The following is an 18,161-nucleotide window of genomic DNA, read 5'->3' as shown; positions in this document are numbered from 1 at the left end:
TAAGGCAATGTAAATGATGCTCTTAAAGATGTCTATAAAGCCTATGGGATTATAGCAGGAGCTGCTAACCAGATGGGGAAACCAGAAAGTGGTATTTAAATTGGATGAGTAAATTATGGGAAAGGTATCACATAGAATGTGTGGACTGACAGGGACCCTGGGCACTGATGTAATTGAAAAATAAAAGTGATTTGGTCTGGGATGCAACGTAGAACAGTACGGCATCAACAAGAAGTGAGCCCAGAAAGGTGGAGGTGGGTCACACGGTGAAAGGCCTTATCCATATCACGGTGGGGAGTCTGGGCTTGATCCCAAGGGTTAACTTGAACCTGAGTACTTTAGATAAGAAGTAACCATTCCTGGATTTTAATTTTAGAACTATGATTATAATGGATGTGTGTATTATATTAAATTATAATAAATCAAAATATAATACTTCTGTTTAGTGGAGATCATAGTATGCCAGAGGAGCAATAGTGACCAAGTGAACTTCTACATGTGACAAATAGCTATTACTTTTCTTAAGATGGCTATGCTGCCTCTCTTTCTTCCAAAATTTCTCTTCATTTAACATAAATTGTTGTCCTACTATTCTTCACTAGAGTGATGCTTCTGAGGCTCTTAGAATAATAAAATATGACTGATTGCTTCAGTAATAATTTCAATTTGTTGGATGACATGCATCCAGTGCTATGCTGAGAATTTTGATAGCTATATATATATATATATATCATATTTATTTCTCCAACAAAACTGCAAGAAATGTATTAGTAATGGTAGCAGTAGTGAGAGTTAGCTCATATACCACTGTATGCCAGGTATTATTCAAAGTACTTCACATACAGGAACTCATTTGATCCTCAGAACAGCCCTATTAGGTATGTTATATTTGTATTTTACAGATGAGAAAACTGGAGGACAAAAGGATATAAAACTTGCCTAAGGTCACACAGCCAGTAAGTGTGAAGTGGCAGAATCAACATTTGAAACCTGCAGTCTAAATATGATAAGTGTTATTAGCCTTAATGAGGTATTTGTACAAAAGTACTCCCATTAAAATACATATAAAAGTAGGCAAACAAACAAAAAGTGAGGGTTTAGGCAACTTTCTTCTATTTAGTTAGTAAATAGAGCAGTAGGAATCAAACCTGAGTCTTTTGTACTTGGCACTTTCCAGGACACCAAGTGCTTCCAATTGTGTATTCTGCATACACACACACACACACACACACACACACACACAGTAAGCCTATATGACTTGCCCATTTTCTAAGTTAATCAGGAAAAACAAAAACATTGAAAAAGATCTTTGAGTGGAAAACTATGTGACATTTTACATTAGAAATAAAAACTTCATCTGTTCACTGCTATATCCATAGAAAAGAGAATTGTGCATGTACACAGTTGATACTCAATAAATATTTGATAAATAACTATCCCAGAGGGTTTTCAGAATGTATCCCCTGGGAATGAGGAGAATGTATTATATGTTTCTTCAAAACATATATTCAGAAAATAGGTACTAACAATCTATTACCTAGAGGCAAGTACAAGAAATGTATATAGTAAAATGGTAGATGGAAAGCTTCAGAAAGCAGAGTCCTTCCCTTAAGGAATTTTCAGGGAAGAAAGCCACTTAAACCATTTATATATATTTATCTCTTTTTATATCTTTAATCATTTATATGATTTTTATATCTTCAGTCAAAGACCAAGAACCTGTATCTGATGGAGAAAGGTGTCTTCAAGTGCTATAAAGTAAAAGTCATTATTCAAGGTAATAACTGTTAAGTAAGTTCAAAGTGAGCATATGTAGTACAGGCACACTTTCACATACCCAACACTCTTGTCATAGCAGACAATACTTTCTGGTTTCCAGCATCCTCACTGAACTATTCCCAGTACTATATCACTGAGCCCTAACCATCAACTTTCATGTGACATTAACAGCCTTACTGCTCTCCCCCAACTGTGGTAGATTTCACTTGATTCTGAGATTTACAGTGGAAGAGTTTGTCATATAGCTACTATCTGTACAGATGTAGAACTCCTTTATTTTGAATGACAAGTCTTTCCCCCAGACAAAAGGATATCATTCCTATTGTGCATAAGGCCCTTCAGACACAAACTCTAACACTTGTAGCCTCCCCAGTAATTGACATGGTTTGGTAGGAATCCAGAGGAATTATTCTTTATGTAATAATCTACATGATAATCTTCATGTAATAACCTGCATGATAATCTGCATATGAACAGGCCAGGTTTCCACCCCTGCTTCAGAAAATGAGAAAAATGAGTGCTTAGTTTGGTGCTTATAGACTAAAAAGAATAGTAGAAAAGTGGGCAGCAAGAACAAAATAGCAAAAATCTATGAGTATCAGCCCAAAGTATTTGAATTTATTCTGTATGTAATATATATGCAATGGAAGACTATTGCCATTTGAAGAGTGGAATTGTGTGAAAAAATAGTGCATAGAAAGAGTTATATGGAGGTGTTATGCAGTTTGGATTTTTTTGTTGTTGCTGTTGGAGAGATTAGAGGCAGGGGACCAACACATATGATGGGGCTAAGTATCTATGGCCCATACTAAATGTAAGAAAAATCAGAGGTAATATCTGTAGATAACACAAGAAAGCAAAGAAAGTAAAAAATATGTAAACATAGAGATGCTATCTAAAAGAAGCAAAATTCTCTATGAATTATCTATGAACTCAAATGCTTCTTTCCAAAAGAACAGCAAATATCACATGCATGACTAAAAGTATTTATGGTTTACAATTATAGAAATATACAGAACACCAACACACAAATAATTTATGCAATAATAACACTAATATCATTGGCAATTTAGATAAGAAAAAGCATGGTGTGTTAAAGTCTAGCCTAATGAACAAAGAAGATAATGTAAAACATTCTTCAGAGAGCAAATTCAACTGAAGCTGACAACCTGACATCTTAATCACAACAAATGATCTGGACTGCTGGAAAAAAGGAGCCCAAGAAAAGATCGATCAAATGCTAAAAACCAGACCATTTTCTTTGCATTTTGCCCAAAAACAGTAGTTAGATATCCTCCCATGTACTTACCATATATTTCCTTCTCCAGCCAAAATTTTTATTTACATAATATTTCTTAGTTTTTTTTTTTCCTTTTCTACTCTTCTAATCCACTATTCCGATTGGAAAAATTGACAAACTAAAATATGTCTTAAAAAAGCTAGTGATCTGAGCATCATTCGATCTGGAGTTAAAAATATTAATTGCCACTTTCAAAAAAGGAAAAACTGATTATTTTATTTTTATTAAATCTCCACTATGGAAAGGGAGATAACATGGAGGAAAGGATTCCTATTTCTTCTGCTAACGAACAATTTGTGGAAGAGTGAGAGACTAGTGAAACCCCCTCTGAGAACAAACAAGTAACAGGGTAGAACATCAAAGGAGAAAACTCAGAAACATCTCAAGAAGACTCCAGAATATAAACCAAATGGACTTGTGATAGTGAAAATTTTGAAATTTCTATTAAAATCCCAAGTTAATTACTTATTATCTATTTTCCCCAAGTGACAGTAGTAAAATTCATGAAATCAGAAAGGCCCAGTTAAGAAAAATCAAGGGTATTAGGAGCTATGAAGACATATTTCACTCCACAGCCAAGTGGTGAAGGCAGAGGAATTCTGAGGGGTGGAGTGGTTGTGACAACTCTTACCAGCAAGCTCCTCCCTGGGCCCATCTGACAAAGCTTATCCTTTTATCAAAGGTCAAAGGAGTAAACTCCTTGTTTGAAGGCTTTCCCCTACCCACTTATATATCCTTGGACAGTGAGAATCATTGTTTTTATCTCCCATATCCCTGCGTTCTTTTTTTTTTTTGAGACGGAGTCTCGCTGTCGCCCAGGCTGGAGTGCAGTGGCGCCATCTGGGCTCACTGCAGGCTCCGCCCCCCGGGGTTCACGCCATTCTCCTGCCTCAGCCTCCCGAGTAGCTGGGACTACAGGCACCTGCCACCTCGCCCGGCTAATTTTTTGTATTTTTAGTAGAGAAGGGGTTTCACCGTGTTAGCCAGGATGGTCTCGATCTCCTGACCTCGTGATCTCCCTGAGTTCTTATGATTTGCTCCTTTACTTTTAAAAGCATCAGTGAGGGTCCAATTTATCATTTTTTGTTGATCTGCCCGAAACATTTCAGAATCTGTAGTTGTTTAGAAGTTGTTATTATGTATAATCATTGAAAAAATATAAGCTTCTCAGAGGCCTGATTACCTAATGGGGCTAGACTCAAAACTGACGTAAATATCAATAAAGCTTGAAAGAATTAAGTATGCACTGAATACATAGATACCATTTACTGAGAAGAAAAAGAAAAGTGAACAGATTTCCTTGAAGGAGTGGAAGAAAAATGGCACTTAAGAAAAGCAGTTTTCCTTACAAAGGAGAGAGGAGACTTCTTAGATATATAAATAACATATTAGACGCTTCACAAATATTAGGGCTTGAAAGAACACTGCTCATCCATGTCCCTTCAAAGGACGTAATCTCGTTTTTTTTTTTTGTTTGGCTGCATACTATTCCATGGTGTATATGTACCACATTTTCTTTATTCAGTCTATCATTGACGAACATTTAGGTTGATTCCATGTCTTCGCTATTGTGAATAGTGCTACAGTGAACACATGTGTGCATGTTTCTTTACAATAGAATGATTTATATTTCTTTGGGTAATATAAATTACCCAAATTCTATATTCTATTACTCAGTAATAGAGTAATTGTATATATTCTAATTCTATATTCTATTACTCAGTAATAGAATTGCTGGGTCGAATGGTATTTCTGTCTTTAGGTCTTTGAGAGATTGCCACACTCTCTTCCACAATGGTTGAACTAATTTATACTTCAACCAACAGTGTACAACAAACTCCCACGACATAAGTTTGCCTATGTAACCAACCTGTACATGTACCCCTTAACTTAAAATAAAAGTTAAAAAAAAAAAGAAAGAGGTCCGGGCGCGGTGGCTCACGCTTGTAATCCCAGCACTTTGGGAGGCCGAGGCGGGTGGATCACGAGGTCAGGAGATCGAGACCACAGTGAAACCCCATCTCTACTAAAAATACAAAAAATTAGCCGGGCGTGGTGGCGGGCGCCTGTAGTCCCAGCTACTCAGAGAGGCTGAGGCAGGAGAATGGCGTGAACCCAGGAGGCGGAGCTTGCAGTGAGCCGAGATTGCGCCACTGCACTCCAGCCTGGGCGACAGAGCGAGACTCCGTCTCAAAAAAAAAAAAAAAAAAAAAAAGAAAGAATACTGTCATCTAATCCAAGAGTTGATAAATAAGTTGCCTAGAGTCCGTGAAATGTTTGAGGACTTGCCACCCAAATGGACTTCGGAGACTACCCCATCACAATTAGAGCAGTTCTACTTGTATCTGTTTTACATGTTGAAATGACATTCAGTGTAGGAATTTTTTTTAAAAAGGGGCCGGGCGTGGTGGCTCACGCCTGTAATCCCAGAACTTTGGGAGGCTGAGGCGGGCGGATCACGAGGTCAGGAGATCGAGACCATCCTGGCTAACACGGTGAAACCTCGTCTCTACTAAAAATACAAAAAAATTAGTGGGGCGTGGTGGCGGGCGCCTATAGTCCCAGCTACTCGGGAGGCTGAGGCAGGAAAATGGCATGAACCCAGGAGGCGGAGCTTGCAGTGAGCCGAGATAGCTCCATTGCACTCCAGCCTGGGCGACAGAGCGAGACTCCGCTTCAAAAAAAAAAAAAAAAAAAAGGGTTTCTGGATTTCCACTTCTGGATTGGCAGTGGGAGAAGCTTCATGGACCTTGTCCTTTGCAAAACAAGTGTAACTAGTAACAATAGTAATAATTATGAAAAAATAATACTCCCCCACTTAAAGTCTCTAGAAGTTATTCTAAGGGTACACAGCAAATGCTGAAACATTTATTCAAGAAAATCTACTAAAACATTAAGAGCAGGGAGACTCTGTGGCATTTGAATCATGATCTTCTAACTTCCTCTCACTTGACAGAGATTATGTTGAATTTATAGACTAACTTAGAAAGTATTTTCATGTTAAAGACAGTTAAGTCTTCCAATCTGTGAACAAGGGATGTCTTCCTGTTATTTTATTCAGATCTTTATTAATTTCTTTCAATAGTGTTTTATAGTTTCCAGTATATAAGTCTTGCCCTGATTTGGTTAAAATTATTCCTAACCGTTCTATTCTTTCTGATATTACTGAAATTGTTTTCTTAATTTCCTTTTCAGTTTGTTTATTGCTAATGTTTAGAAATACAACTGATTTTTATATATTGATTTTGTATCTTGCAATTTTTCTAAACTCGTTCAAACTGTTTATTTGTAGATTCTTTATGATTTAAGACACTATCATCTGCAGAAATAGTTTTAATTTTTCCTTTCCAGTGTGGAGAATTTTTGTTCTTTGTCTTGCCTAATGGCCCTGGCTTAAACCTTCAATACAATGTTAAACAGAAGTAGTCTAAGTAAACATCTTTGCCTTGTTCTTTACATTAGGAAAATTATTTGAGTTTTTTTTTTAGTTTTTAATAAGTGAGTATGATGTTAGCTGTGGCTTTTTCATAGGTGTTATTTATCAAAATGAGAAAGCTCTTTTTTATTCCTAGCTTGATGCATGTTTGTTTTTTAAATCGTGAAAGGTACTATCTTTTTCTGCACCTATTGAGATGACCATGGGTTTTGATTTTCTCTTTATTATATTAATGTGGTATAATAAATTTATTGATTTTAATATGTTGAGCCACCTTTGTATTTCTCAAATAAATCCGATTTGGCTTTGACATAAACACTTTTATATGCTGCTGGGCAGTTTTTCAGTATTTTGCTTAGAATTTTCTTTCCATTTATATTTGCAAGTGTTATTGTTCTGTAGTTTTCTCTTGTGACGGTTTTGTCTGACTTTGCTCACAGGATAATACTGGCCTCGTAGAGTAAGTCAGGAAATGTTCCCTCCTACTCTACCTTTTTTTGAAAGACTTTAATTGATGTTCTTTAAACATGTGAGAAAATCAATTAATTAAGCTATCTTGTCCTGAGATTTTCTTTGTTGATTATTTTCTTTTATTTTTGGATGAGTAGCTTGTATCTTTACTTATTACAGGTCTGTTTAGGGTTCTATTTCTTCTTGAGTCTGTTTTGGTAATTTGTGTGTTTCTAGGAATTTATTTTATCTTCTTTATCTAGTATCAACTGCTGCCATACAATTGTTTATTTGCAATTTTTTCTCCCGTAAAGACAGTAGTAATGTCCCCTTTCATTCCTGATTTTAGTAATTTGAATCTTCTTTCTTTTTTTTTCCTTGGCCAGTCTAGCTAAATGTTTGTCATTTTTGTAGATCTTTTCAAAGAATCAACTTTTGGTTTCGTTGATTTTCTCTGCTGTGTTCCTATTCTCTATTTTGTTTATTTCTACTCGAGCCTTTACTATTTTTTTCTTCTTATTTGAGTTTAGTTTGATCTTTTATTTTCTTATTTCTAAGGCTGGTTATGTTAGTAATTTGTGATATTTCCTTTTTTAATGTAGTCATTAATAACCATAAATTTCAGGCCTGGCACGGTGGCTCATGCCTGTAATCCCAGCACTTTGGGAGGCCGAGGCAGGCAGATTACCTGAGGTCAGGAGTTCGAGACCAGCCTGACCAACAGGTGAAACCCTGTCTCTACTAAATATACAAAAATTAGCTGAGCCTAGTGGCAGGTGCCTGTAATCCTAGCTACTCAGGAGGCCGAGGCAGGAGAATCATTTGAACCCAGGAGGTGGAGGTTGCAGTAAGCTGAGATGGTGCCATTGCACTCCAGCCTGGACAACAAGAGTGAGACTCCATCTCAAAAAAAAAAAAATTTCTCTTATTGCTGCTTTTGCTATTCTCCATGGCTTTGGTATATTTTGTTTTTAATTTATCTCAAAGCATTTTCTAAATCTTTTGTGATTCTTTCTTTAATTCAACTATTATTTAGCAGTATGTTGCTTAATTTCCCCATATATTCATAAATGTTTCAAATTTCTTTTTATTATTAGTTTCTATTTTTTTTCCATTGTGGTTGGAGAATATACCTTGTATGATTTCAATCTTTTCAAAGTTTTGAGACTTGTTTTATGGTCTCACATGTAATTAATGCTGGAAAATACTCCATGTGCATTTGAGAAGAATGTTCACTCTGTTGTTGCGTAGAGTGTTCTATAAATATCTGTTAGGTCTCATTGGCATATAGTATTGTGCAAGTTTTTTCTTGCTGATTTTTGGTCTAGTCCTATCCCTTACTGAAAGTGGGGTATTAAAAATCTCTATTATAGTTGACTTGCAAATGTTTCCCTTCAATTTTGTCGGTTTTTGCTTCATGTATTGTGTGGCTCTGTTGATAAGTGCATACATATTTATAATTCTTGTATCTTCTTCAGCAATTGACCTTTTTATTGTTATATTATGTCTTCTTTTGTCACTTGTTAAAATTTTTGTCTTAAAGTCGGTTTTGTCTGATATTAGTATACCTATTCAAGCTCTTTTGAATATTTTTTACATAAAATATCTTTTTCTTTTCAACCTATCTGTGCATCTAATGTGAGTCTCTTGTAGACAACATATATTGAGGTCATTTTAAAAAATCCAGTTAGCCAATTTTTGTCCTTTTATTGCAGGACTTAATCTACTTACATGTCATGTAATTGCTGATAAAATGTCATTATTCTTGACATTTTTCTGTTTGTTTTCTATATATCTTATGTCTTTCTTTATTGTTCCTCAGTTCTTCCATTACTGCCTTCTTTTGTGTTAAATACATAATTCCTAGCTGTTCCCAATCTTTTTGGTGCCGGGGGCTGGTTTCATAGAAGATAATTTTTTCATGGATTGAGGTTGAAGGGATGGTTTTGGGATGAAACTGTTCCATCTCAGATCATCAGGTGTTAGATTCTCATAAGGAGTGTGCAACCTAGATCCCTCACACGCCCAGTTCACCTGCCGCTTTGCTGACAGGAGGCAGAGCTCAGGTTATACTCACTTCACCACTCACCTCCTGCTGTGTGGCCTAGTTCTTAACAGGCCACAGACAAGTAGCAGTCCATGGCCCAGGGGTTGGGGACCCCTGTTATATGGAGCATGCTCTCATTTTTCTGCTGTTATTGTCCTGCGTTTTATGTGTATACATTATATGCCCACCAACCTGGATTTATAATTATAGCCTTATATATTTTCTTTTTAAATCAGATATAAAAAATAAGTTACAAACTCAAAGAGCATTTATGTAGTCTTTTAAATTTACCTATGCAGTTACCTTTCACAGTGCTCTTTACTTTTTCTTGTGGATGAGGCACAGTTTAGTGTCCTTTCTTTTCAGCTTGAACTGCTTCCTTTAGCATGGTTGGAGGAAGTCTACCAGCAATGCAATCTCTCAGTTTTTCATTTATTGGGAAATTTCTTTATTTCTCTTTCATATTTGAAGAATAATGTTGCCAGATATAGAAGTCTGGGGTCACAGTATTTTCTTTCAGCACTTTGAATATGCTAATCCTTTGTTTTCTGGCCTTCATAGTTTCTGGTAAGAAGTCAGTTCTCTCTTCTCTCTTCTCTCCTTCTAGCACTTCTGTTACACATATGTTGATATACTTAATGACGTTGCTCAGATCTCTTAGGTTTTGTTCATTTTTAATTTTTTTTTTTGCATTTTATTCTTCAAAGTGGCTAATCTCAATGGAATGAGAAGTTCAGAGACTTATGTAAGGTAATAAAACTGTCTGATAGTAGATGAGAAACTACTGCACACGTCCTGGGCTTAACCCAGTTATTGGCTCATTCCATTGAATTAAAAGAAGATAAACTAAAAACACACAAGCTCTTTTCAACCACCAAAGAATATCTACAAGTGGATAATTTTAGTTGTCAGAGAAAACATAGCACCTGGAAAATAACATGTCCAAAGTTACATAAATAGTAAATGGCAGGGCCAGGAATTAAACCAATGTTCTTAAGAACCAATCCGGTTCTTAAGCCCATAAACTCCTAACTAAAAAGAATAATATAATTAAATAAGAGGGAATAATTATTAATCAAAATTAAAATAGATTCAGTGTAACAATAGCGTTATGTATTTTTAAGAAGTTACATATGTTTCTGTCATTATGCATTGATGATTGTCCAGCAGATATGCTGGGAAGTTGGTAGAATGCCAGCTTGGAAGGAAAGACGTGGGGTCACAAGAAAGATGTGCCTAGAATATTATTCTGGTTTTAGGCAAGGTAAGCCCCTGAACAGGGGAGCCAGGGGTCTAAACATGAGAATTCAAGGAATTTTATGAACTCTGGTTTGACTTTGGCTTACTATTTTATTTCTTGGTCCTATTTCTTCCAACTTCTCATATATTTTTTAACCTAACTACGTTAGCTACTTCAGAGTAGTAATATTTGATGTTTTCCAAAGGGACCTAATTTAGTGTGAGATCTATTGTTCAGAAACAGGTGGTTGAGGTTATAGCTTTGGGTAGTCTGCCTGCTTGGCATTACTTTCTCAGTGATAGAAGTTTAAATAGTGTCAACCTTCTTGGGAAAAAGACTAAAAAGAATAAGGCCAAATACTAATGTTCTAGCCAAATATTCTACACAACAGGGCAGAATTTGATTCTCAGTATGAGAAGGAAAGTGCTAAGCTTGCAAGGAAGATGTCTAGGCTGTGTAAAGAAGAGATTAGGAGAATGCTATAGTCATTGTGTTCTTAGAATGCATTTTGAGCACATCTGTGGTTACATAAATGTTACAAATTCTAGACTCATTCATTTTGGGCGTGAATGCAATGGTTCTCAATCCATTATAATACTGATGCCCAGACTTCCATATCTGTTAATTCAGAATTTCTGTGTTTGGGGCTTGCACACGGGTATCAAAAAAAAAAAAAAACGCACACTGATTCGTGCAGCAAAGATTGAGAAATATTTTTGCAATAGATTACCTATTCTGGTAGGTATGTCTTAGAAAATAGATGAAACAGACATAACAACAATGTATTAAGTAACTCCAGCTGAGTGAGGATGGCAAAGGCACTGGCTGCTCCCCACTCTGCTCTGAAGGAATGGTGTTTTATCAGAGCCTCATAGTTGGTCTTTGGTATTAGATTTGGTACTGTATAGTGGGAATAGATAGGTCAGTCTTTGGAAGGAAGAAAGTCATATTGTTGAACCTATGCAAAGGCTTAGAAAACAGGCCAGTGCCTATTTACATTGTTTATAATTAAATGTACAATAAAAATACTTTGTTTTTCTTAAATTCACCCAATATCTGTCCACTTATCATATTTGTTTATTCATCATAATTTCATGGGAATTTTTCCCATATATTCTGTGATGTACATTATAAAAAGTGTCAAAGAAGATGATCATAAATCCTCATTTTTTTCTAATCTAACACCTAACTTTAAAATCTTCTCATACTTCACACTGAGCCAGAAACAGCCCCAACTTATTTCACTTTTTTTTTTTTTTTTGCACATTTTCATTTGGCCAGATGTTGCCATATAGGTAATAAGAGATTTCCTTTATTTTTCCCTTAAGGAAAAGTTGTTACATCCATCAGGCTTCTAGCAAAAAAAATCAATTTTCTTTTTTGTTCTTGCCTGATTTGATATAGATAGCTAATACGGAAACACAATTTTTCTCCTTCACTACTTTCAAGGTATCGGGTGTCATAATTCCCCAAGTTATAAATAGTTAAAAAAAAACATAAAAAGCATTTCTCATCTGTGTTCAGATAGAATCCATTTAAGAAGAAAATTTTTCACCTTTCACCATAGCAATCAATATACATTCCATTGTCATAATGCCACACCTTCAACATGAATTTAAAGGCATAAAAATAAGTATTGTGGAATCAATTAGCACAATCTTTTGGGACTTTGCACCAAAACACAATTGCACATTATTAAGTTTTATGAAGAACATAATTTTTTTAAAAAATCCTTATTCTCAAGGTACATTTGGAGTGTTGCTACATAGCAGTGCAGGAAAGACTATATGCATGAAATTCAGGGCCTTCTTTGAGGAGTTTTGAGTTTTTAGCATTTCTGTATTCGATAATTTAATGGAAGACTACAGTAACCAAAGAAAGGTGAAAATCACTCAGAATTCAAATTCTCTAGGAAAGAAAGTTTGAGTCATTTGATAGGTAAAGAGCCTTAGCCAGCCGAAATGCTGGCTAAGTGCAAATATAACATTTAATGGGTAGTAAAAAAAAAAATAAAATGAGGTCTGCAGCAGCTATGCATCTTTTCTTCCCTGGTCCTTCTGCGTTTTCACATATAACCTAATTTGTGTCTGTCTGTGTGTATACATATACAGTATTATTATATATTAACATTTCATGTCTCATTATTTCATATGTGTTATCAATGATATTTAATCTTATAATTCCCTCTTCAGAGTACAGAATGTGTATATGAACCACGAGAAAATCTGAAGTTTATATAACATCTCCCAGAGAGGGATAATATGGCTATTAATCAGAAAGGAGTAATTAATCAGAAATGGCTTTTGGGACATTAGTTACCTCTTCATGGGGATAGAACGAAATAATCTTGGTTTGAAAAAAATAGCATCAGTTTGTTATTGTTATTGTGTGAAATTTAACTACGTATTGGAGGGTAAATGTGTATCAATGCCTGATAGACAAGAGGTGGACCGTGTCAGTTTTTAAGCTATTGTTTCCAGCCCCAACGATCTCCTACTATATTCCACTTTGGGATTCTTGGGCTGAGAATGTGTAAGCTGCATTTCTTTTTTGCTAGTTGAATCCCTGACAGACACTACATGTAGGCTGTAACAGCAAAGGACTTGTTCCTTCTTGTTTATTTCAGTGACTGTTCTTGACCCTACAAAGAGCAGTAGTCTAGCTTCCAGCTTTATTATCAGCACACCAATAATCAGCATTATCATTCCCCTTAAGAAATTTCAACATGCTTTAGGCCGTATTCCCCATTCCCTCACACCCCTACATCCCTCTCTGCTCAAAAATCTTGAGATCTAGTTCTTTAGAGCACTGGTATACTCCTGAGCTATCAGTACCAGTTGACTAAAGCCTCCTACTCAGGAGTTTGAATTCCTGCCCTGTGAGGCTCCTCCTCCAATGTCAGGTGATATGAGATATCACTACTAAATAAAAAATGTCCCCTCTTCAGAAATCCGAGTCCAGGTTTTCGAAGCCCTTCCCAAATCTGCTAGATTCTAATATCTCTTACTACTTTGTTATTTTTCCCCAGCCCTAGGAGTGGTACTGCTTCCTCCAACGCCTATCTCTGTATTTTTTCAGTTTTTTTCCACTTTTGAATTTTCAAATATCTATTTAAGCTATTATTTATTATTATATAAACAACTGACATTATTAAAACAACTAGCATTGTTTCTGTTTTTTCTCATTGAATCTTGACTCATACAAAACATGAACACACACATACACACACACATACACAAGTACACACACACCTCTATCATTTTGTATAAAACTATAGAAAACAAAGTTCTTTATAGCTAGTCGAATGTGGGTTAATGTGATTTTTTTCATACAAAGTTAAGAAACCTAGTAATTACAGAGTATACGTTGAAGGTATATGACATAGGACAGTATCAGAAATACTTGATGTGTATTTAGAATTCATACATTTTACAGGCGAAAACTTATGTTCACACATCCAAGTTGCTCTAAAAATATTTGTAAGTTTTTCAATAACAAACAACTATCAGATTTTAAATTAAAGTTTAAAATTATATTCTTGAGTTTTATTAACACTATTTTAAGTGCTCATTAGCCACATGGGCAGATATAGGTCATTGTCTTTATTACTCATATTACCCGATTCTATAGCAAACGATATGTAAAATTTTTGAACAATATATGGCAGTTTAATGATGTCAAAGATGAGAACAGAAGTAAAATGCCACTGTTTAATTAAAATATGTGACTCATTTTGTCAGAAGATACTAGACCAGCAAGTAATAATAATAATAAATATCAAAAATTACTGAAATTTATAACGGAAAAACAATAGAGACAATCAAGTAAACTAAAGCTGCCTCTTAGAGAAAGACAAATAAAATGAATAAGGGTCTAATTAGGCTGGTTATAAAAAGTTAGAAGAGACAGAAATTACCACTATCAAGAATGAATTAGCGGCATCACTACAGAACCTACAGATATCAGGAGGATAAGAAGTAGACATTATGAGTTATTGTATGCCACTAATTTGACAATTTAAACAAAATGAACTAATTCTTTGAAAACCACAAACTACTAATGTTCATTCAAGAAGAAATAGATTGCTTGAATAACATTAAATTTATTAAACAAGTTGAGTTTTAATTTTAAATCTTTTCTACAAGGAAAATTTCTAATCTAGCTGACTTTACTGGTAAATTCTACCAAACATTTAAGAAAGGAATATTGTCAATTAAATACAAACCCTTCCTAAAACTAAAAGAGGAAGGGACATTCATTTTATTTTATTTTATTTCATTAATTTATTTTTCACTAGATAGGTCATCAAGACAGAAAGTCAACAAAAAAACAATGGATTTAAGCTATACCATAGCTTAAGACATACTTACAGAACATTCAACCCAACAACCAACAGAATATACATTCTATTCATCAGTGCATGGAACTTTCTCCAAGATAGATCATATGATGGGCCACAAAACAAATCTCAATAAATTTAAGAAAATTGAAATTATATCAAGTACTCTCTCAGACCACAGTGGAATAAAATTGGAAATCAGCTCCAAAAGGAACCTTCAAAACCAGGCAAATACATGGAAATTAAATAAATTGGTCCTGAATGATCATTGTGTCAACAATAAAATCAAGACGGAAATTTAAAATATTTTTTTAACTGAACAATAATAGTGACATGACCTATCAAAACCTCTGGAATGCAGCAAAGGTGGTGCTAAGAGGAAAGTTTACAACCTGGAACACCTACATCAAAAAGTCTGAAAAAGCACAAATAGACAATCTAAGGTCACACCTCAAGAAACTAGAGAAAGAAGAACAAACCAAACCCAAACCCAGCAAAAGAAACGACCAATATCACAGCAGGACTAAATGAAATTGAAACAAAAGAAATACAAAAGATAAATGAAACAAAAAGCTGGTTCTTTGAAAAGAGAAATAAAATTGATAGAGCATTAGCAAGGTTAACCAAGAAAAGAAGATAGAAAATCGAAATAAGCTCAATTAGAAATGAAATGGGAGATATTACAACTGATGCTACAGAAATACAAAAGATCATTCAAGGCTACTATGAACATCTTTATGCACATAAATTAGAAAACCTGGAGTAGATGGATAAATTCCTGGAAATACACAACCTTCCTAGACTAAATCAGGAAGAATTAGAAAGCCTGAACAGACCAATAACAAGCAGTGAGATTGAAATGGTAATAAAATTACCAAAAACAAAAAGAAAAACGTCCTGGACCAGATGGAGTCACAGCTGAATTCTATCAGATGTTCAAAGAATTGTTATGAATCTTACACTATTCCACAAGACAGAGAAAGAGTGAATTCTCCCTAAATCATTCTATGAAGACAGTATCACCCTGACACCAAAACCAGGAAAGAACATAACAATAACAACAAAAAACTACAGACAGATATCCCTGATGAACATAGATACAAAAATGCTTAACAAAGTACTAGCTAACTGAATCAAACAGCGTGTCAAAAAGATAATCCACCGTGATCAAGTGGGTTTCATAGCAGGGATGCAGGGATAGTTTAACATACACAAGTCAATAAATGTGATATTCCACATAAACACAATTAAAAGCAAAAATCACATGATTATCTCAATAGATGCAGAAAATGTACTGGACAAAATCCAGCATCCCTTTATGATTTAAACCTTCATCAAAATTGGCATACAAGGGACATGCTTCAATGTAATAAAAGCCTATCTATGACAAGCCCACAGTCAATATAATACTGAAAGAGGAAAAGAGGAAAGCATTCCCTCTGAGAACTGGAACAAGACAAGGATGCCCACTCTCACCCTTCTATTCAACATAGTACTGGAAGTCCTAGCCAGAGCAATCAGACAAGAGAAATAAATAAAGGACATACAAATTGGTAAAGAGGAAGTCAAACTGTTGCCGTTTGCTGATAATATGATCATATACTTAGAAAACCCTGAAGACTCTTCCAAAAAAGCTCCTAGAATTGATAAATGAATTCAGCAAAGTTTCGTTATACAAAATTAATGTACACAAATCAGTAGCTCTGCTATACACCAACAGCAACCAAGCTGAGAATCAAATCAAGAATTCAGCCCCTTTTACAATAGCTGCAAAAATAAAATAAATTACTTAGAAATATACCTAACCAACGAGATGAAAGACCTCTGGAAGGAAAACTGCAAAACTCTGCTGAAAGAAATCATAGACAACACAAACAAATGGAAACACATTCCATGCTTGTGGATGGGTAGACTCAATATTGAAACATTCATTTAAAATGGTCAGCATTACCTAGATACCAATACTTGGCAGGGCTGTGTGTTACCTGGAAATGAAGCATTATGTAAGAGCAGAACTCAACAATACTAAATAAATACCTCAACAAAAACGGAGATTTGAAAAAAAATATCTTCAAGCAGCTAACATTTGTAGTTGGCAAATTCTTGTCACCTGTATGCAATGCTTACAGGCTAAGAAGTCTACTTTTGCAATAGGTACTGACTTAATTATAAAGAAAGAAAGTGAAAGGATCTTTCATTGACAAGTAAAGAAACAGCATAAGAATTAAGGGAAATTCTAATGCAGCTGAAATGAGTTAGAATTCTGAAGTTTAAATTTGGAGGTATGACTAATTTGCTTGCCATGTGAAAGAAGAAATAAAGTCATGTAATTTAGAGAACTTAACCTGGATTTGGGATCAGAAGATTGTGGTTCAATTTACCACTTAAGCACTTTGTACTTCAGAAGCACTTTTCGAAAATACTCAATTTATTTATTTTAAAAACAAAAGACTGTATGAGACTGTTTCTATAATTAAATGAAATAACAAAGGCATGTTTCTTAAATGTTGCTTTCCTTTTCATGTTGAAGCATGAAACTCCTTAAAATGATCCTCGAGGAGCCTCATTACATCCCCAATCTTATTCTCCTGTACAATCTCTCTAGTTTACAATGGTGCAGTTATTCTAATCAATCTGTTCCTTGAAATTCTTTGTTTTAATTTCAAAGGTTTTGCGCTTGTTTTTTCTGAATCAGTACTTTGTTTAATTTCAAAACACAAAACTTATGTGGAGTGCAAGCGCCAGGTTTCTAATTTTTCAGGGAATTATTTTTCTATCCAGGTCTTGAAGGCTAAAATCTTCCTTTGACTTGTAGTGGATTTTGTTTTTCTACTATACTCATTCATGAATGATGCAGATTTCTAGGGTCTTTGATTCATGTGGACATTTTGGTCCTAGCCTTGGGGGGGCTCAAGTCTTTCATTTCTGCCCCATCATGGGCTTTAAAATCTTATGCCTTAGGTTATTGAGACCAAAACCCCAACAGCCAAGGTAAGGTACAGGCCAGCTTCCTAGCTCAGTACTTTTGTTTTAATTTATTTTTTCTTTCTGAATCTTATTAGCCTTACTGTTCTGAGAGATAGATATGCATGTAAAATAAATTTTCCTATTATATTTTTCTGGCTTTGTACTGATCATCTCAAGGGAATTTTCAGATTCTCATAGTCTAATATCTCGCTGGAACAGAAAGCCATATATCAACTTTAAGAATTGCACATAAAATATCTTAAAAATAAATCAAATGTCCTCCTTACTCATAGAACATGAAAAAATAGAAGGACATTGGAAATCAGAAAAGCCAATGTCCTCATTTTGTAGTGAGGATAAAAGGAAATATATGGGGATGGCATAACTGAGGGCGATGCAACTTAAGAGTGACACTACTACAATAAGGGCTTTTCTCAAGGCCTGCTTCCCTCACCTCCATACCTCAACACTGAGTACTAGAGGTAATTACATTTCAATGATTTAACTGATATGAGCAACTGTCTGATTAGTATCAAGGGGCCTCACAGAACAGGGATCACTGGGGTTAAGGGATTTCAAAAATGTTATTTCCGTTCTCCAAAG

The 18,161-nt window shown here is 35.0% G+C and overlaps 1 protein-coding gene across 1 annotated transcript in view; it reads right to left on the bottom strand.

The window, feature by feature from the left end:
* Positions 1–18,161, bottom strand: part of TYR (tyrosinase) — a 116,477-nt gene that overhangs the window by 25,457 nt on the left and 72,859 nt on the right. The gene's annotated exons all lie outside the window — the stretch shown is intronic.

The sequence above is a fragment of the Symphalangus syndactylus genome, chromosome 6 (assembly GCF_028878055.3).
Source record: "Symphalangus syndactylus isolate Jambi chromosome 6, NHGRI_mSymSyn1-v2.1_pri, whole genome shotgun sequence".
NCBI lineage: Eukaryota > Metazoa > Chordata > Mammalia > Primates > Hylobatidae > Symphalangus > Symphalangus syndactylus.
Note: the sequence above shows the minus strand (reverse complement) of the source record. Positions and strands in the feature narration are given on the sequence as shown.